We start from the raw sequence: 22,879 nt of genomic DNA, 5'->3' as shown, positions 1-22,879 counted from the left end.
CCCATTTGAGAATTTTTAACCATTCAAAGCTATATATCTTTTAAAAATGCCTTTCCTGGGTTAAGGTACTAGGGTACTCTGTATTTTGCCCCTGTCTGACCTAAATACATCCTGACAGTATCATCCCCTTCAAGTCTTAATTTTTAGGTTTGCGTTCCTAAAACAACTCCTCTCGACTTTTTTTGTTGACATTTTTCAAACATATTATTTTTTATAATAGGTTTAGATTTATAGAAAAATTGAGGACATAGTATGCAAAGTTCTCATGTATCTCACACCCATTTTTCCTTATTATTAATATTTTATATTACTGTGGCACATTGCCACAATAAATGAACCGGTATTAATTTGTTATTAACTAAAGTGCATGGTTTATTCAGATTTCCTTAGTTTTTTCTGTTCCAGAATCCCATCCAGGATATCACATTACATTTAAAGACTATTTTTAGAAAAGCTTTACTAGGCTCAGTTGCTCAGGCCTGTCCGAATCTTTGTGACCAACCACTTGGACTACAGCCTGCCAGGCTCCTTTGTTCATGGAATTTTCCAGGCAAAAATACTAGAGTGGTTGCCATTTCCTCCTCCAGGGATCTAATCCCTATCCAGGGATCTAACCTGCATCTCCTATGTCCCCCGCATTGAGAGATGGATTCTTTACCACTGGCCACCTAGGAATCCCAGAGCAGTTTTAGGTTTGTGATAAAATTGAAAGGAAAGTACAGAGATTTCCCACGTACTCCTCCCTCATATATGCATAGACTTCCCCATTACCAACATTACTCACCAGAATAGTACACTTTTTACTAAAGTTTAACCTACATTAGCCTGGAGAAGAAAATGGCAGCCCACTCTAGTTTCCTTGCCTGGAGAATTCTATGGACAGAGGAGCCTGGCAGGCTACAGTCCGTGGGGTCGCCAAGAATCGGAAATGACTGAGATACTATCACTCACTCACTCAACCTACATTAGAGGTTGACATTTAGGTAAACTAGAAATTAGCACAAAACCACAAACTAAGATTTATTAAATGTTTCATGTGTGTCTGAGCTTATTGAGGGTTTAACATTTGAGGGTTTATATTCCAGGTGGTGGAATATTCCAGGTGTCTTCTAGGGCAGAAGACATAAAAGACGCCGATTAGATTTCTGTGTTGGGAAGATCCCCTAGAGGAGGGCATGGAAACCCACTCCAATATTCTTTCCTGGGAGAATCCCATGGAGAGAGGAGCCTGTCAGGCTGTGGTCTGTAGGGTCACAAAGCGTCAGACTTGACTGAAGCAACTTAGCACCCGTGCATACACACTCCAGAAATAGTCTACTGGATTTAAATCTTGGTTCCAGTTTTCTAGTTGTGGGACAGTGGACCTTATGTTTCTCATCTCATAAATGCTAGTTGTTACCAACACTTGGATTACTATATTTAATCAGCACAAAAGCCCTTGTACTGTAGGTACTTTATTTCCTCATTTTAAAGATGAAGACAAAAGATTTAATGATATTAAAGGAATTGTCTGAAGTAGTAGGGCCAAGATTTGAACTTAAGCAGTCTGAATTTAGAACCCATACACCTTTAACTTTTATGCTTTATTTTCTCCTAATCAGTAAGAAACAGATACAAAAGAAACTAAGGGCTCAAAGAAATGACTTTTTAAATGTGATCCCGAGAGTCTTGTGGTTATTTAAGTTCTTAATCAGCTATTCTTTTGGAATTGGTTCAATGAAATGGTCACCTTGTTTTAATAGACCACCCAATACTTTAGACATACCTATTTTCTAAAGGTAGAAAAAATAGTAATATTTTTTATGAAAAGTAATTATTTTATTAATATATTTTTATGACTATGAAAATAACATATATGTGGTATAGAAAGTATTGAAAATACAGAAAAGTATTTAAAAGCAAAGTGTAGATTCCAGTGCTCACAGACAACTGCTTTTTTTAAGATTATGTGTACTTTTTATTTAAAAATTTTTCCAAGCTTTATTGAAATATGATCAATAAATAAAAATTGAATATATTTAGCTTGTACAGCATGATTTTTTTGAAGGTATACAATGTGATAATTTAATAAATCTATACATTGTGAAATGATTATCATAATCTAGTTAATTAACACATCTATCACCTCACATAGTTAGTTTTTCTTTTCCTTTGTGGTGAGAACACTGAAGATTTACTCTCTTAGCAAATTGCAAGTATACAATACAGTATTATAATCAGCATGCTGTACATAACTATAGTCAGCTTACTGTACATAGATCTCCAGCACTTATTTTATCTTGTAATATCATTTGGGAAGATAAATAGAAAACTTAGGGTTTACTGAGGAGTATCAAATTACACTCCAAATTTTATTTGAAAGTCAAGCTCCACCTTAAATGACCATACTAACAATGACAAGTTTTTATATGAGTATATCTTTGTTAATTGTTTTTTTTTTAATAAAAAGCCATTTTCTAGGAATGTATTACAGAAATATTTGGCTTCACCAATCAAATTCTCAGATCCTAGAACCACTAGTAATAATAATGTGAATATGCCCTTTGTATTCATATGTATTTCACTTTGGGCCTATGTAAATAGTTTAATAATGTTTATTATCATTAGATATATCATTTTCTTAGTATAAAACATTCTGTTTGTTGTAGCTAGGATTTTTTTTTAGAGACTGGGGAAGTAGGCTTTATAGAATGGTAGGTGAAAGTTCAGTTTTTTAAGTTACTTCTTGCAAGATCTTGTGCAAATTATTTACTCTCTCTAGAGCTTAGTTTATTTCTGTGAAAAAATTAGGATAATGTCCAATTACTTCATAGTGTGGCAGGGAGGGTTAAATTTAGTAATTATGTGAAGAAAGTTTTTAAGCTGTTATATGACAGGCAAAATATAAATTGTGGATGTGAATCATTACTAGTTTGAAGATATTCATAATACACAAAAAATGAGGACATCTGGTTTAGGAATAAAAGGAGAAAATATATTATCACTTAATGAATACTATGGGTCAAACACTTTGTATCTATTTTCATTGACTACATATGCCCCATTATTCCTAATGAGGAAATGAAATCATGGAAAATAAGACACTTGATTTTCACAACTAGTAAATGTGGACACTTGATGCAAATTCAGGTTTATTTGACTTTGAAGCCCATGTTGTTTTTTTTCCGCTAAAGCACTCTACTTCCCGCACACCTAGAAATGAAATGTACTATCCATGAGTAATTGAGAATAAGGTGAAAAACTAATCTTTCAAGTTCTCATTAAGATACAATAATGCTTTATAGTTATTATTCCTCCTTTTACTTTCTCTAAATATTTCAAAATGATTTGCTTTTTTTAATCAGCACTGTGAGTTGAACAGAAAACTGTGAAATTTCAGGTATAATTAAGTAACTAAATATTATATATTACCAGCTAGGTTATCTCAGATCACTTATCTGAAGCATCACAAAGAACATTAATGGTTTATAATGCATTTAACAAATGAGTATTTTATAAAGAAATCAAAATTCTTAATTTTGGTGAAGCAAATGTTATTATATTTCATAATACATTTTAATTGATATTATATAATATCTAGGCCATCATGATTTCAAATTCATTGATGAGAATTGCCTACTTTATGCACCAAATATCCTGATGGAAGCCAATATTTAAACATTTCTTATTCTCTGGAGAGGGTCTGAGAAAAGGCGAGTTCCCCATATTAACAGTTTGAGTAATCAAAGTGATGTGGGTTACACGCATGGGTTAAGAAAAGGGAAGAGATCACACTTAATGTTCAAGTCAGCTTTTCATAGTGTAACTTATTTCAAAGTGTAACTTATTCCCAGTGGGAAACATTGGGTTGACCAAAAAGTTCACTCAGGTTTTTCCATAACACTTTACTGAAAATTTATATATATTTTTATTTTTTAAAAAATTGAAGAAATTAAAGTTTACTAATATGTAGATTGTTGCTGACAATGTCAAAGTATCATTTACACACATTGTAAGTTATATAAAGTGTCCTGAGTGGGGGCCGGGCATTGATTTGCTTTAAGATTTGGAAGTATTGAATTTTATCTGTGCCTTGTGATGGGTCTTGGATTACATTGTCCAGTGTTAAATAGATAAACTCTCACAAAACAAACCAACTCTGGGAAAAGATAGCAGAATAAAGATAAATACTAATAAGCACATTTCAGCAAGAATATCTCTAATGCATTGTATGAATCTTTTGTTGGCTATATTACAAAATTTCTTAAAATGATGATTTAATCATATTTGACACTAAGTCAACCAAAAATAGGGCATCCCTGGTAGCTCAGCTGGTAAAGAATCTGCCTGCAATGCAGGAAACCTGGGTTCCATCCCTGGGTTGAGAAGATCCTCTGGAGGAGGGCATGGCAACCCACTCCAGTATTCTTGCCTGGAGAATCGCCATGGACAGAGGACCCTGGCAGGCTACAGTCCATTGGGTCACAAAAAGTTGGACATGACTGAGTGACTAAACACAGCACAGCACAACCAAAAATAATGGTCAAGAGGTCTATTTGAAATTTGGACTTATATTCACTATCACTAAGGGATGCATCTCACCCTGAGTCTATGGCATACCTTGAGAAAAATGACTGAAATAATGCATGAAAAATATGACAGCAAGCAATATCACATTTATTTGTCAGCAAATGGTATTAGAAGATACATAGAAAACATTGAAGATTTGAAGAAATAAGTATCTGAACAAATTATATAGTATGAAAGGTTCACTGTATAGGTACGTGGAAATATCACTATTTCTAGCATTTCAGCCAATGATATTTGATAGGCTCAATTTCAATAATACAAAGGACTATGATTTATGAATCACTAAAAGGATTACTGGAAAAGATACTTGCCAAGCATCAAAATACCCTCTAATTAAAAAATGCATTCTGAAAAAAACTATGTTAACATAGTTTTGTAGTGTTGGAGTGGTCGGTGTGGTTGGAATGGAAAAAGATTTCTGGATAAGATTACAGAGCAACTTCCACACCTGGAATTCATCTGCTTGTCACATATAAGTGAGCTATTTTAGCAGATCAATTAAAATGAAAGGATGCACAAGTGCTGTATGGTGTCATTGATGTGATTTTTTTTTAAACAAAATCTTTAAAATGTAGTAGAAACAGAAATTCTGTAGTAGAAATAGAATAGAATAGAATTCTGTAGTAGAAAACAGAATCAAATATAGAAGTGGAGTCTTTACTTGGTAGTAAGATGGGAGAGTGGCTGTAATATTTGCACCACTTGGTTATTCAGTGGGAGATCACTGAGAAGTGATATGAAAGTTGTTGCAGTTATGCACTTTCCTTTTACAGAATAAGAATTCTAATTTTGCTGACCTTTTCTGTGATAACAGGTATTCTCTTAACATAAATTTTTGGAAAAAGAAACATAGTTGATTTTTTTTTTAAAGTAATCATACTTACAGTGAATGAGAAGATAACTGCTTTTTGAAAGATCCGTAGTATGGAGAGCACATTTTCATATTGAATCTTTGTTGTTATTTCAAGTTGTGTGACTGTTGCCAAAGCCAATGTAACTGTAAAACTCTAGTTTCTGTATAATTTTAAAACTGCACAAAACTGTATCTGAATGTTTTTTAAAACTTGAAACAGAATTTTATAACTTGTTATAAAATCTTCCAAATGAAATCTTTAAATATATTAACATTTTTTTTTGGCTAAAAAAATAAAGGTGCTACATGTACCTCTTAGTTTTTAAGAATGACTGGTTGACATATGGGAAGATGGAAATTTACTAGCCAAATTTCAACAAAATCTTTTACACAATTGGTGGTTGGGATTGAAAATTGAGTATTGTGATTTAATAAGCACAGCTAATGATACTCTTCTTCCATTTGGATCTACTATTTTGTGAGGTTTTCCCCCTCCATGACAACCATTACAGCTAAATATCACAATAACCTGAACGTAGTACCAGATTTTCAAGTGACTGTTTCATAAAGGGTAAATCCAAACTGAGATACCAAGAATGACAAATATTTAATCTTATTATACTCAAAAAATTTTGTTTTTAGTGACAACAAGAATGTTTGAAAATTGTTGATAAATACAATAACATTAAAGTTTACTTTAAAAACTGTTTATTTCTTGTTTATCTCATTCTTTAAAACACCTATTACTCCATATGTTCTATAATACATACATATAATACAGTAGTATAAGTCTATAATTTATAAATAATTGTATATATTGGAGTATGGGCTTATATTTAATCAGTGCCCAGGCAGAAAAACAGACTCAGAACAGAGGGATTTTAATCCAAGGAATTGGTTGCAAAATTGTTGGAAAGTCTAGAGGAAAGAAAAGAAGGTGGCTGTGTTATTTAGCAATGAGCACCTGTAGGAAGCGGGCCTTCCCTGTAAAGCAGGCTCAGACTGTTAAAATATCTCCTACAATGTGGGAGACCCAGACTCTATCCCTGGGTCAGAAAAATCCCCTGGAGAAGGAAATGGCAACCCACTCCAGTATTCTTACCTGGAAAATCCCATGGACAGAGAAGCCTGGCAGTCTATAGTCCATGGAGTCACAAAGAATCAGACACGACTGAGAGATTAACACTAACACCTGTAGAAAGCAATGGAAAGTTTTGTTACCTAGAGGTTATGAACACTGAGTTACTGAGGAAGCTGGAGCACCGCTGAGGCTGTGAATGTTAGAATCGCCATGACCACTGCTTCACAGGAAGCCAGGTAACCACACTCCTACTGACAGGGCAGGAGCCCAGGGGTCCACAGTTCTTCCAGTGCTGTTGAATTTGCCAAGTCTGGTAGAGCTTCCAGTCACCTGTGATGGCTGCTGCTTGTTCTGCAACTATGGTCCTATTGCTGCAGCCAGCAGTCCTGAGAGCCAGATCCCAAGATCTGTGCTACAAGATCTCTGTGCTACAGAGGCTGCTGAAACACCGTTGCAGCAATTGCTGGTGCCAAAAACAGAAGGGAAAAAAATTCCCTTTAATCTTTTGCCAGTGCTACCCATCCCAGCAAAGCAATCTAGGAAATGTAGTTTTCAGGTTCAACCACATAAGAGAGCATGGAAGAGGTGGGAATGGAGTTGAGAAACAACAGACAAATGATCTATATAGAGTTCAAAATATTTTTACTGATAGGATGTATGTTTTTAAAAATTGGAGAATCTATTGATCTAGAGTACAGGAGTAGTAGCTCAGTAGTAAAACCACATATTCCTCCAAATTTTATTAACTTGTTTTAGAAAATAGATTCTGGTTTGTTATCTAAAGCTAGGCTTGTTATTCAGGAGGTACACACTGGCAATAAATTGTTTATTTATAGCCAGTATCTGTTTTGATTAGTAGTTATAGTAATATTTCTTACTGGTCTATGCCCATGCCTTTTCAGCTATAAATATTTTAGGTATCACCCACCACTGATTAAAAACTGCTCTGATTTATTATTTATTTCTATACACTTATTAATTTAACTTTAAAAATAATAGGGATTTCCCTGATAGCTCAGTTGGTAAAGAATCCACCTACACTGCAGGAGACTCCGGTTCCATTCCTGGGCCAGGTAGATCCCCTGGAGAAGGGATAAGCTATCCCCTCCAATATTCTTGGGCTTCCCTCGTGTCTTAGCTGGTAAAGATATGCCTGCAATGCAGGAGACTTGGGTTTGATCCCTGAGTTGGGAAGATGCCCTGGAGAAAGGAAAGGCTACCCACTCCAGTACTGGCCTAGGGAATTCCATGGACTGTATATAGTTCATGGGGTCGCAAAGAGTGGGACGCGACTGAGCGACTTTCAGTTAAATGCATCACTTGGAAAACTTCAGAATTTTTTAAAAAATATAATATTTAACATTTTATTTTATAACATATTTTATAATATTTTCAAGTATATTGTAAACTCAAACTGCTATAGCATAAATTAATTATTGAATGGCATATTGAATTCAGTGCATTTATTGAAAAAAATGCATTTATTGGTGGAGGGAGTATAGTTAAATAAGTTTGTTTTATACAAAACCACATGAATTTTATTAAAATATTAGCTTAACGTGGTTTTCAGTTTATTTCAGTATCAAATTTTTAGGTATGACTTCATAAGTAGTGTGTATTGAAATCCCAGATCATTAAATTTCTAAAATGAAATCCACAATGATGATTTATTTCTTTCATAACCCTTTTCATAATTAATACAGATTTAATTATGGGCAGTATTCTTCTCTTATTGATTACTAATAAAAGCTATTTCCTGGTGAGACACTTATTTTATGTTCATATTCTACATAGATGATGCTGGGTGTATTATTTGTGTTGTGGAAGGTTCAGTTATTACCTTTTAAGTGTTAAAATATCACCAGTTTGAAATAGAGGAGGACACCACATTTAATTTAAGAATAAGCCTAACTTTTATAGCTATTCAACATAAAGTAGAATATGTTTTGATAATCTGATAATTTTGAAACAACCAATATAATTATTAAAGTATAATGTAATTCATTTCAAAATTTCTATTTCACAAGAATCCTATAAATGTATCTGACACATTATACATTCTGATTGTAGGTACTCTGATTAATGAGGTTTTCCTGTATTTGTTATTAGTAGAAATGAAGAAGATTGAGATTTTATGTAGATTCTTTTCTAAAAACTTGATATAACCTTATATGTTTCAAAGGTTATGGTTGTAAACCTGTAACTTATCAGGGTTAAATGAGCTTTCTTAAAAATAAGAGATACCATTTCTACCTAATTTGAATTATCCCTGTGGCCTGTTGCCTCAGAGTTAGCAGGCTCTTATCATGCTGACTCTTATTATTAATAACTGGCTTCAATATTACTGGACAGATTGTTATTAATGTTTCCAACTCTTTAATCAAACTGGTTCCTGGTGTTTCTTTCATCCTGTTTGAAAGCTATTTATTTATACTCTGCTTTTCTTCATATCCTTTCTTTAAATTTTATTTTGAGTTGTGTGTACTTTTTCTCAAATATGTTTAGAATAAATGTTGAAATTATCTGAGGAATATAGCTGTTTTCAGACTTGTTTCTTAGCATTAGTTTTTCTCCCCAAATTTCTTCCTAATCTGGCCAGTTTATTATTCTAGAAAATTTTGGAGTAGTTTTATCAAGCCACTCCCTTTATTCCTTAAAATTCCATTTGGATTGAGTTTAGACCTGACTTCTACCACTTATTTGCTAGACTTTGGGCTCAGTTTCCTCATCTATAAATGAAAACATTGCTAGTACCTTTCTTATAATGCTGTTTAGTTTTAGTTTAGTCACTCAGTCGTGTCCGACTCTTTGTGACCCTATGCACTGTAGCCTACCAGTCTCCTCTGTCCATGGGATTTTCCAGGCAAGAATACTGGAGTGGGTTGCCATGAATGCTGTGGGGAGGGTTATACAGTTATGTATCATTAAGTGCAGTTATGTAGAACCACTTAGTTATGTAGTGCTAAGTACAGTTCCTGACTCTTTGCAATAGTGGTAACTTTTATTATGAGAATGCATTTATCCTTAATTATATTATATTATATTATCCTTACTAATAGTAGCAACGTTTTAGATGAGAAGAATATGGAGTTTGAGTTTTTGCATGTAGAGTTACCAAGCAGAACAGTGGGGATCTCGCTAACCTGCTGGACAAACAATGTCTATAGCAATTAAGATGCCTCTTTTATAACTTCTATGTAACTTTTATTTTTCCTTTGAAATACCCTCTGTAGTTTCTGTTTCCTTGTGCACTGAATATAATCTGTACATATGAATACATTATTATGTAAGTGTTGAAACTTTAAAGACAGTTACTAACACGGTTCTAGATTGTTTAGGAGAGAAGATTGAGCAGGAAGCAGATAGAGTTAATGTATATATATCTAATACATTTTTCTAGAGCCAGGGAGATACTGAGAATGACATTTTTATGTTTTTAATTTTTTGATTCAAATTGTATTGATTGTGTTGTGAAAGTACTCTTCTCTAAATTTCTGAAGATACTCGTGTCATTTAAACTCAGTTTGTAGAGGCAGTATTTATAACAACAATAATAGTCAATGGTAATCCTGTAATTCAGTCAACCTCTGTCTTCTCACATGACCACATTTCTCCTGTGTATTTGTGGGGAAAAGGGGGATTGACTCATATCCATATTCAAGTCATTCTATGTAGAAGAGACTTGGCTTTTTACTATTCACTATTCACCATTTACTGGCCACTATTCAAAGTGCCACTGGTCACTCCTTGCAACTCTGAAGTATGTACTGTCTCGTTAAGAAGTGCCTGTGTTTTCAGAGGCTATAGCATAGGAGCCATACGTTCGTATGGCTGTACTTTGATTTTCCCATCTTAGCCCAGGTGGCGCAATGGTAAAGAATCCGCTTGTCACTGCAGGAGATACGAGAGACCCGAGTTTGATCTCTGAGTTGGCAAGATCCTCTGGAGTAAGAAATGGCAACCCACCCCAGTATTCTTACCTGGAAAATTCCATGGACAGAGGAGCCTGGTGAGCTACTGTCCATGCGGTTCCAGTCAGATGCGACTGAACACGCGCGCACGCACACACTCACACACACACGCGCGGACAAACTAATAAACATAGAATATACCAAGATTTCCACGTTTGGTAAGAAGGTTTGTATTGCAAAAATGCAGACCTCTTGGAATTTCATATTAGGCAACACTCTTTTTAAAAAGACAACAGACACATCTGTGGCCACCTTGACATTGGGGAATTTCTCACTGTCCTCTCTTTCCTGTGATTCTCCTCTCTTCCTCCTCTCCTCTCATTTCTACCTCCTCTACCTTCAAACTGTTATTTAGTTCTCTGCAGCACACTTTAAACCTACAAAAAAAATTGTTCAGATCTCACTCTTTGACCCTAACCAGCTTCAAAGCTATTTTTCTTAAAGGATATGGTTCCATTCCTACAAGGAGCTCTAAGGCCAGTTTCTGACTTATACTAGAACATAAGTTGTAGATGTGAAAGAAATAACGGATAAGTAAAATGTCCATCATTGCAACATGACTCATATTTTCACTCCCCCCCCCCTTTTTGTTTTTTAATCTGGGCAATAAATGTATCTTTTGGGAATGTTCTTGTAAACAATCTTAAGCTATTCCAAATTTTTTTCCTGTTTAGCTTCACATAATATAAAAACATTAATGATCACTGAGAAAGGACTTGGCAAAAGCATACCTGGGTTAGGGGTATATATTCAGATATTTTTCAATTTAGTTGATTTGTTTTCAAAATTTTTAAAAATCTCATCTTTTATTTACTTTTGGAAGTATCCATTTGCTAAGTCAACAATCTCTGATCAAAGTACACTGTAACCCTAAAACTAATGGCATTTGATGCTTCAGGGCAATAGGTACCACTGATTTCCACATCATTTAAGAAGTATATGTACTGTGTACTTGTAGAAGACTCTTTACTAGGCACCTTGGGGACAATGGACAAAATTTACTTAATGAGTCTATAAGCCACACTGTTGGAGAAAAAGCTATCTTCAGTCTAACCTCAGTACCTCCCCCTGCAATACACACACACATACACATCTTTCATAAGGCATATTTTAAATTTAGGTATATATGCTTGTTTTGTTTAATATCACTTTTAGTTTTTTGAGGAAAGTGCAGGAAGTTTAAGTCACTGCATTACTTGCGATATTACAGGAAGTAGTGGCAAGATTATCTGCTTGTTCTAATATTATTTACGTGTCTGTCCCCCACCAGCCTGTGAAATCCTCACAAGCAGAAACTATATCACACGTTTTATCTTCACTTTTCATGCTCAAGTATAGTAGTATGGCACATATTTGGGCACAAAATACATGTTTAGTGAACACACAAAGATCAGAGTGGTTAAATTCTCTCTTGCAGACTAAGACGTTAGTATAAAAGTCTTTGGAATATATCTCTAAATAGTTCAAAGTTAAAACCAACTATATAAAATCATAGGATATTATTCAGCATCTCTTACAAATCATTTATAATTAAATCCTTGCTTTTCATGCCTTTCTCAAGCTACAGAAAACAAGAATTTTTAAATTATATTTTATATTATTATTTATTTAATTATTTAAACAATCACTTGCTTTAGTATTTGATATTTGAACTGCTACTGCTCAGTCACTTCAGTCGTGTCCGACTCTCTGCTACCCCATCCCTGCGATTCTCCAGGCAAGAACACTGGAGTGGGTTGCCATTTCCTTCTCCAATGCATGAAAGTGAAAAGTGAAAGTGAAGTCGCTCAGTCATGTCTGACTCTTCGTGACCCCATGGACTGCAGCCTACCAGACTCCTCCGTCCATGGGATTTTCCAGGCAAGAGTACTGGAGTGGGGTGCCATTGCCTTCTCCGGATATTCGAAATAGGGAAAATTTAAGAACTGTGTAGTTTCTTTCTTTCTTTTTTTTCTGTTTTAAATACGGGGCATTCAGGAGAATAGTGTATGGGAACTACATATAATGCTACTTCTTGTTGTGTAGTCACCAAGTCATGTTTGACTTTTTTGCAACCCCGTGTCTCTAGCCCACTAGGCTCCTTCTGTCCATGGGATTTTCTAGGTAAAAATACTGGAGTGGGTTGCCATCGGGCTTTATGAATTGATAGCCATATTGGTTACAAATTATTATATTTTCCACTTCAAGTAAATGGTTGCATATACTATGGACATTGGGAAACAAAGAAAGGTGAGTAAATGGATTATGTAACCTTTTAAAATAGAGTTCAGTTCAGTTGCTCAGTCATGTCCTACTCTTTGCGACCCCATGAACCACAGCACACCAGGCCTCCCTATCCATCACCAACATCCGGGGTCCACCCAAACCCATGTCCGTTGAATCGGTGATGCCATCCAACCATCTCATCCTCTGTCATCCCCTTCTCCTCCTGCCCTCAATCTTTCCCATCATCAGCGTCTTTTCAAATGAGTCAGCTCTTTGCATCAGGTGGCCAAAGTATTGAAGTTTCAGCTGCAACATCAGTCCTTCCAATGAACACCCAGGACTGATCTCCTTTAGGATGGACTGGTTGGATCTCCTTGCAGTCTAAGGGACTCTCAAGAGTCTTCTCCAACACCACAGTTAAAAAGCATCAATTCTTTGGCACTCAGCTTTCTTTATAGTCCAACTCTCACATCCATACATGATCACTGGAAAAACCATAGCCTTGACTAGACGGACCTTTGTTATCAAAGTAATGTCTCTGCTTTTTAATATGCTGTCTATGTTGGTCATAACTTTCCTTCCAAGGAGTAAATGTCTTTTAATTTCATGGCTGCAGTCACCATCTGCAGTGATTTTGGAGCCCAGAAAAATAAAATCAGCCACTGTGTCCACTGTTTACCCATCTATTTGTCATGAAGTGATGGGACTGGATGCCATGATCTTAGTTTTCGGAATATTGAGCTTTAAGCCAACTTTTTCACCCCCCTCTTTCACTTTTGTCAAGAGGCTTTTTAGTTCTTCTTCACTTTCTTTGTGGTGTCATCTGCATATCTGAGGTTATTGATATTTCTCCTGGCAATCTTGATTCCAGCTTGTGCTTCCTCCAGTCCAGCATTTCTCGTGATGTACTCTGCATATATGTTAAATAAGCAGGGTGACAATATACAGCCTTGACGTACTCCTTTTCCTATTTGGAACCAGTCTGTTGTTCCATGTCCAGTTCTAACTGTTGCTTCCTGACCTGCAAACAAGTTTCTCAAGAGGCAGGTCAGATGGTCTGGTATTCCCATCTCTTTCAGAATTTTCCAGTTTATTGTGACCCACAGAGTCAAAGGCTTTGGCGTAGTCAATAAAGCAGAAATAGATGTTTTTCTGGAACTCTCTTGCTTTTTCGATGATCCAGCGAATGTTGGCAATTTGATCTCTGGTTCCAACCAGCTTGAGCATCTGGATGTGCATGGTTCACGTATTGCTGAAGCCTGTCTTGGAGAATTTTGAGCATTACTTTACTAGCATGTGAGATGAGTGCAATTGTGCGGTAGTTTGAGCATTCTTTGGCATTGCCTTTCTTTGGGATTGGAACTACTAGACACTTAAACCAAATGTATTGAGAATTATGGGTGTAAATTAGGCGAAAAATTTGCACCATGGTATATTGGTAAGCAAGGTAAGAGGAAGTGTCAAGATATGTTGGATTTGACTCATAACCACAGAATCTTCTGGGAAATGAAGCTTGAGCTAGCATTAGATATTGGGAGACAATATGCTATAGAAATTAAACACATGATCTCTAAACCAGACAGGCTGGCTTCAGATCTCATTACTGTTGTACTGTGTGATCTTGAGCAAATCACTTAACCTCTCTGTTTCTTCACCTGGGAAATGAAACTGAAAATAATGCCTACCTCATAGGGTCATTATTAGGATTTAGTGAGTTAATAAGTCAAAGTACTTATAGGCATGCCTGGCACATAGTAAAGACTTAAGCATTAGCTATCATCATTATCATTATTATGTTAACCTGACCAATTCCTTCCTTTTAAATTTAATTTATTTTTTTATGTGAAACTGAGAATGGCTACATGGCTTGCTGTATTTACACAAAATATTTGTAGTAACACTGGGACCAAAACTAGTTCTTAACTCCCAACTTAGAATCTTTCTACAGGATGAAATTACCCCATGGCATATCAACATATGAAACAATTTAATTTAATAACTTTATAGTTTCAGAGCCTGATAGTCAATTAGGATTATTGTTTCATGTGGTGCAATGGTTAATTTAATACATGGGTCACCAGTTCCAGCAGGGAAAGTGTATCTTGAACTCTAGAAAGTACTAAGTATATGTCACTTATTGTGCTTGGAATCTAGTAAAGTATGCAGATATGGAGAAACTGTTGAGATGTTGTGCATTTTTCACTGAGCCAAAATATTTGTTTTTCTTTTTTAATTCAACTAGCTGGTTGTTCTTTAGAAAAGATGAATAGACTTCATGGTCCTTTACATTCCTTTTGGTTCCTGCTGGTAGAAATCAAATACTGTCTTCTTATTCTCTTTGGGTAAGAAAAAGGTACTTTTAAACAAAGGAATTGATGCTTATATGGTGAAGTAGTTTTTTTAAGCAAAGGAACACATCCTACTTTGAGAGAATGGTAAAACACTAAACCAAGTAAAAAGGATGATTTTACAATTAATATATTTAATTATTGGTGCCTAAATGCAGAGTTTGAATAGGTCAAATCAGTTATATTTTTCATTTTTATATAAATTTTCTTTAGAATATTTAGCCTTTATTGTACTGTTTCTAAGTTCCATCTAAATGACACACAGCCAAACTGTACAGAAATATTTTAAGAAAGGTGGCTATCTAGGTACATAGGCAGAGTCTAGTTTAAAAAACTGGGAGACAAGGAGAAGGGCTTGAAACTAGTTCAGTTTTCTGATCTTTGTAATTCCATCACTGCAAATGTATCACTTATGGAGAAAAGGCACCTGGGAGTGGGGGAAGGGGTGGGGAAACATGTGATGGGGTAAGGAGTGCAGTATCAGCATTATTTTGGTTCAAGCATGTAGTGAAAAAAAAAATGATTAGAGGCATCAGACAAAGAAAAACATTTTTTTTTTTCTTTTAAGGAAGCTTTATTTAGAAGCATTGATTATTTTTATTTTTTCTTCCTAATAAAAGAACAAGGGCTTTCTGCTGTGGTTTCAGATCCATATTCTATGTAATTTTGTCCTGCTAGTGATGGAAGCTCCTTGTGGGATTTATTTCTGTTGTTGTAACACTATGTACTATATGCAGTGCACCTGTTCACACAAAGTACATGGCACTGTGATGTTTGTACAGATAGATGCTTCAAATAAGAAACCGATCTGCCTTCTTCTAGAGTACCAATCTATTAGTTACTTAATTCAACTGAATTCTTTTTCTGTCTGCAATTTTGCTTATGGTCTTGATTTATTTACTGAGCAATAATTTCTTCTTTGCAGTTATCAGTTTTGTCTGAGATCAGTTTTCCTATTGTATGGAGTCTGTTTCTTTCAGAGCCTCCTTTAAGACTGCTTTGACTTTAAAATCATTACTAGGCTTTTGTCAGAGCAGATTTGTTGACACTCTTTTCACATTAAAAAAATAAATTTATAAGATTGCACAAATAGGCTATGTATTTCACTATTTCCTGCTTATATGCAAAAAATGTATTTATGATAATTACATGTACTGTATGCCAGAACTGAAACAATACATTCCTCATAATGGAGCATAAATAAAGAAGGTGGAGCCAGCTGCTCTTAAACTGTTTATTTGCAGCAGTAATGCTATAGAGACTATACCTTTTTCACTCTGTTAGTCTGGCAATACTGAACCTGTTGCTGCATTAGACGAGTTGCATTTTGCTGGATAGGGGAAGGAAGGCTGTCTGCTGTCTGGTAGGAGGGCTTTGTCTGTGCCTTTCTCTCTCTGTTTCTTTCTGTTTTTCTTTCTCTCTCTCCTCTTCTCTCTCTCTCACTCGCTTGCTCTGTCTCTGTCTCTCTCTCCCTCTCTGCCCCCCCTCCCTCCCTCTCTCTTGCTCTCTCTCTCTCTTCCCGTCTCTGTGGTTTGTAAGGTAGGTTGCAGTGTGTGTATATACACAACATCAAGAGCAGGAAAATGGACTCATTAGGGAGGCAGGCAGTCATTACCACTCACACTGTACTTCCAGGGAGACACCGATTATGAGAAGAGAAACTCAGCGCTGGGGAAGAAGGTAGGGCAGACAACTTTCAAAAAAAAAAAATCCTGCTCCCTCAATCCCCCCTCTACCTATCATCTCCTTTAGCCCCCATGCTTTTATTCTTTCTCCCTTCAATTTTAATTTCCAGATTTAAGTTTGACAGAGCTATTGCTAGCTTAAAATTTGGAATATCTCTAGGAGGCCTATCCTCTACTAATTTTCTTCTTACTTATTTAAGGGTGTGCCCTTGTGATTTAGTTTAATTACTTTAAAAATAATTACAAACAAACCTATTTTTCTCACTCAAGTTCCCAATAAATCAGTATCTTTCACTCTTTTAAAACAGACCCCTCCGTATGTTTGTTAGTCTCTTTGCTTTTCTTGTCTGTTTATGCAATTCCATCTGTCTGTCTATATATCATGTTGTCCTTATTTATTGCAAACTGGATTTTGTTAGTTACGTGCCAATGAGTTTTAGCTGAAGTGACAGTGTGGGTATTACTAAAGTGAGACTCTTGTTCTTTGTTTTACATTGAAGTTTAAAGTCCATATTTACAGTTTAAATCCTTGAAGCAGTTTAAATGTCTTTTGCCAGTATATTTATTTGATGGCATTGGCCATAAGATGAGAGGTTATCACTAAGTGTGGGTAAAAATCTAGTAATTATTTTTATTATTACATTACCCTTCTATATTACATCTGGGGATGTATTTTGAAAGGAATAAGTTATTCTGTTTTGTAACTTTTATTTTGCAGTTGAACTTTTACATTTATAGGGCTATCACTGTGGTTAGTACGAATGCAAACTTTCTTAACAAGCAGTTTTTATCCTGGGACAGTTTCCTTTTAGTATGTTACTGTTTATTATGCTTGGGGAGGGAGGAGTCGGGGGCTGGTCATCTTTTTACAAAGTGGAAGCTATGAAGTGTATCAGGCCATCTTGTGCAACAACTGTAAGTATTCATTTAACATTTCGGGAACTATAAATAATGTATTTGTTAGTTCAAGCATAGTTTTGAGGTGCTTTCTTTTTTCCTTTATTATTTATTTTTCTTTTTTATGGTGGGAAAAGTTGCCTTCACAACTAGCTGACATTGTTGAAGAGTTTTCCCAGAACGGTTTTCTTTGATTCAAAGAAGTAGTTAAATAGGTCCATTTGAAATGGTCTCCTTAGTAGAGTTTTATTTGGGTTTGTCCTAAAGTAAAACTGTATTCCTTTGACAAAAATTAAGTCAGGTGGTAAGATACACAAATATTTTCAGCGTACACATAAGCAGTGATAGAAAATAGATGCTAATCTATAAAGATCTTTGATAGTAATAATCACCTTTTTCATAATAAATTACTTATTTAATATAAGCGGCACTTTCTTTTTTTTTTTTTTTTAATTCCATTAGGCCTCTCTGACAACACAAAGAAGTCCATAAAGCAATATTCTTAACCCACCTGGGATGCTGGAGCAGATTCCCAAACACATTCTCAATGTTCAAACCTAGTAAAATGTTTATTAAAAATCCATTATTCCAAAAAGGTGGTGAGCTTTTGCTACTAAAAGGTTTTTTCCCTTTGTTTTAAAAAATTTGTTCATGACTTTTTAAATTTGCTTATATTACAAAAACTGTCTTTTAAGCTGGAAGGCCAGCTTTGACCAAGAGTAGTACAGATGCTAAGGACACTCAGTCAGGTCCTGTCAGGGATTTTTTTAACCCTGAAGGTCTAAAGGGGAACTTTGGGGGAACCTACTAAAAGTGCATGTTCATATGGTATGCAATATATGGTGTTTCAAATGTGATTTTTTTTCCATTTGAGACTTTTGACCCAAACATTTGTTTTAAAACTAGTGTCAAAGTGTGCATGTCTGATGCACCTGTCATTTTCTATATTAATATTATGAGAACTACCTAAAATTCTAATCTTTTTAAAAGAAATCTTTACTATATCTCTTGACTAATAAGTCTCTTTTTCCATACACATGTATATGAGCAGATACCTGTGTGCATGTGTGTATATATTTATGTACATATTCTCATACATGTGTGGATAAAGGAAACAGATTCTTTGAGGATATGACATCTTAAAATTTTATGTTAAGCATATTTGGGTTAATTAGAAGCAAACAAAAAAAACCCAGGTTTTTAAGAGAAGATGAAAATTTCCTTTAACCTTCTAGAAAGAATAAAAGTAAACATTTAGTCATTTGTATGGTTGGTTTGATTTTTAGAATGTGTATATATTTTCTTTTGCATGATAATTCTGAGCCTTCAGTAGATCTAAAATATTTTTAGTATGAAAAATAATCACAGCCTTTTCTTGGAGGGACTGTCACAATCTAAATACAGCAGGACATTATAAAATGTGCATAAGTAAACTTAAAACCAGTGTATTCTGCTATATAGGGATTTGGAAAGCTGAAAGGCTTGCATCACAGGAGGGCTATAGAGTGCCAGAAGAATTCAATAACCAGCCTTACTGGTTATGGTGGGCTTTTCCTATCAGCATATGAAATCTGCCTGTTGAAAGCCTGAAGTCTTGGTCAGGTCACAGTGTGTTTCGTTTTAATGTTGGAGCAGACAGTTATCTAACACACCCACATGAGGAAGTGTTCTAAAGCAGTTATTTCATGCTTTGCCATGCCCTGTAGCTAAAACAATTTAGTATTGAGTGACCTGTTATGTGCTTTTTAACTCCTATCCGATGAAAATCAGTTTTGATTCCTTGAAAAGGACCAAAATAGTGGAATGCAAGGCAACGTAATTCAAATGCTAAGCACATGTTGGTTTAAACTTTTTTAACTTAAGGGGAGAATCACTATGATCATTTTTAATATAAAGACTATATAGTGATTTCTTAGATTTTACTCATTAAGATTTCAAGACTTTTAGATACTTTTCTTCTTCACATTTTTTCCTCCAGAAGCCTACATTCATCAAAGGAATAGCAGCTGCATATTTTTCCCTGAAATATGAACAAATAAATGGTATTCCTGTTTATTTATCTATTTTTGAATTTTAATGATTAGTCCTTGTGCTAATTAACAAATTCCCGTATTCATAAAATCTGGCACTTCATAAATATCCAATTGTGTGATTATCTACACATGTTCTGGCTTTCTATAAATATAGAAATTATCAGTGGCTGTGTTCATGAACTCACCCAAGCTTGAGTATCGGCTAGTCCTGCTGCCACAGAGGAGCCAAGTTCAGACCCTGAGCAAATGGATCGCCCCAGGGTCTGGCAAGGTGTGTAGAGGCAGCATCTGGACGATACTGCTAACTAGTGATCCCTTCTGCCAAAGGAAGGACTGATGTTGACATTCTTTGAATGCCACTAGTTCCAGCCTTCTTTAGTCCTAAGGGTGGCCTCTTTTACGTCTAAAAGTTGATAATAGATATTAGAGCTGACTTGTCTTGGAGGCCACTTTCGAAACATATTTTAGCAAACTACATTTTTCAATGAAAAGTGTACTTTATTAAACTTCTACAAAGGAACAAACTAGTACCTCACCCTAAGGTCCTTAGCCAGTGAGAATGTAATTAGCATGAAAAGTTGCATAGCACTGAAAAGAAATATTTTCATTTATATGGCATGTAACTATCACAAGCACATAGAAATCATATACTGCTTACATAGTAATAGTTAACCCCACATCAAGGGCAATAAACACTAGCAGTTGTGCAAATGTGTACATCTAAGAGTTATTATTCAATTAGAAATCAACCCTTTTATATTATTTTTTTTTCATGTTGTATAAGCCATTTTGGTTAGCTTATGCAACACTGGATATTATAGAGTCATCATTGGCCATTTGAGTCTTTGCTCCAGACTTTCAAATTACGTATGCAATTCCTAGGCTATTTGGCAAAACTTGGTGAATTTTGCAATTTTCTTGAAAACCCATCTTTCATGCAATTCCATTGCTTATGTAATTTCTAGCATTTTGCAGAATCTTCAGGGATTATAACCAATGGCAAATAGCTAGCAAAATCCTTTTAATTCTTTACCAAAAACCCAAAGGCAATATCTGTATCCTAGAGTTCCTAGAGAAAGTCTAAATTCATGTATTTTCCTGTAACATAGATATTATACATTTAATCATCAAATAACATTGATGTCAGTTATGTTTAATGTATCAAAATAGATTCTTTGAGCTCTATCACTTCTAATTTCAGTGTAGGCTATGGGAAGAATTAATGCCATCTATTATTACTATCATGTATGTGTAACCACTACAGCAGATGTTAGAAACAATATTCAAGGGCCTATAAGAAAAAAGGGCTTTTCTGCCACTCTAGCTGTTCAACTATAATAATGAATAAGTGGTGTGCTATTTCCACACTAAACTGTGGGGAAATTATGCTTGACTTTGGCTTCATAACCTCTTCTCTACTCTAGGATCAAGCTTTTTTTGTGATTCTACAGTTCGCTTGAAAATAATCAGCTTGAGGACATAGACCTTGCCTTTCTGGAATCTTTTGACACTCATTTCAAACTTCAGCTTAGGGTATTCTGTAGTCCAGTTAGCCCGTGCAACCCTTATGTAACTGCTTTAACTTAGGGAAAGTTAGCTACTGACTTCCAAGTGAGTATGCTGAGAAAGGAGCAAGGGCTAAATTCATTAATCCATCTACTTACCAGATGGAAACTAAAGGTATTATTACTAATTTCTGAATATGGAGTCTTACCTTTGAAACTTTGATGGGAAAGGTGGTAATTATTGTACTTTGTGTTTATTTTCTTGATAGTACAAGTAATTTTGCCACTGCATAATTCTGTCATGAGATATGATGAATTCAACATACATGTTACACATTACGCATTTAAAAATGTTAATTTATTTGAAAGCTTTGCATAATAAATAACTAATGTAAGGATTTGCATTCAAAAAAATATAAAACTGTTCAATAGAATTTGGGGTTTTTGGAGATTAAAAAGATGTCCAATACATTGAAATTAAAAATGGTAATAATTATTCATCTTAATATATAATAGTGTTGTTTCATTCTTTAGAAATTTTCCATTTAAACTTTTTTTTTAAAACCACATTTGAATTTAAATTATTTAAATTTTAGTTATTTCTAATGTTTAGAAGGCTATAACTTTTTATTAAATGAACCTAGATATTTGTTGTTTTTTCCTTTTCTTTCAGAGATCTTCTCTGAATTGTATGGTAGTCAAATTATGATTTGTTGTTGGCAAATTTCTTTTATAGTATGAACTTCTTTCCATAAATGAAATGCAAGTGGGAAAAAGTTAAAGAATATTGTCAGTTTGCTTAGGTACCAAATTAAAACTTAGTAAAAAGAAAAAAAAACTATCACTAGCAGAAAATTATGAATCTCTTAGGTGATGTAATTTTTCTGGGAGATAGTATGCATGTATATGAACACTGTATGATTATTAATATAAACAAAATCCCTTATTTAGACACCAGGACATTTAAATAATGAGAATATGGTCCTGTCTTTTATTGTTTAAATAGGAAGTAGGCAAATACAAGTAGTTTCAGGGATGGCTTTATACTGTTGGTTTGTTGTTGTTGTTTTTTACTGTTTTTGAATACTGGACACACTGAAATTCTTTTTGACCCAATAAACATACTTTGGGTCTGCACATATTTACTGACATCTCCATCTTCTGGGTTGTTTTCACTTGTCACCCCCGCTTTATATTGGGCAAAAAGAGCTGAAATCATTCTTACTTTTTCTAGTTGCTCAAATCAACAAAAAGCTTTATCCCTTCACCTCATCTCTAGAGGAGAGAAGAATAGAGATGATTAAGAAGCAAATGAAGATAAGAATATGTATAAGTAAAGCTGAAGGTGAAGGGAAAGGGACCTTTTGAAGCTTCTAAATGTCTAACTGTAGTGAAAGAAAAATACTTTCTCTCCAACACTCAATAAAAGCCATCTGATCTACTGAACACAGCATTCTCTTCTCCCTATGCCTGTTTAAAAAACAGATTTGCCTAAATTCTCCTTCTCCTCCAAGAGAGAGTCCAATGGTACCGCCAAGAGAAGATCATAGGAGAGAAAGTCATAAGGAATCACATTTCTAATACATTCACTGCCAGATTTTCTTCATACCTTTTTCCTTTTAAGCCTTGGGTTGGGGATTATGAGCAGAATTTCCTAGTTGGTAAACTGATTTCATTTTTTTTTTTTTTTTTGGTAAGAAGCTTCCCAACAAAGCATTCCCAAGGCATGCCA

General features: G+C 34.9%; 1 protein-coding gene across 10 annotated transcripts in view; it reads left to right on the top strand.

Moving 5' to 3' along the window:
• ZBTB20 (zinc finger and BTB domain containing 20) overlaps positions 1-22,879 on the top strand; it is an 858,187-nt gene that overhangs the window by 23,149 nt on the left and 812,159 nt on the right. For 2 of the 10 annotated variants that reach the window (XM_065942520.1, XM_065942511.1), the window contains exon 1: positions 16,610-16,707. The exons of 7 other annotated variants lie outside the window; for them this stretch is intronic. The gene's annotated coding sequence lies outside the window, so the exon portion shown is untranslated. Of the gene's footprint in view, positions 1-16,570; positions 16,708-22,879 lie in introns of those variants that run through there. One more of the 10 variants, XM_065942510.1, reaches the window with a different exon arrangement.

Source organism: Muntiacus reevesi, chromosome 8 (assembly GCF_963930625.1).
Source record: "Muntiacus reevesi chromosome 8, mMunRee1.1, whole genome shotgun sequence".
NCBI classification, from domain to species: domain Eukaryota; kingdom Metazoa; phylum Chordata; class Mammalia; order Artiodactyla; family Cervidae; genus Muntiacus; species Muntiacus reevesi.
The sequence above is the reverse complement of the archived record's forward strand: the minus strand, read 5'-3'. Positions and strand labels throughout refer to the sequence as shown.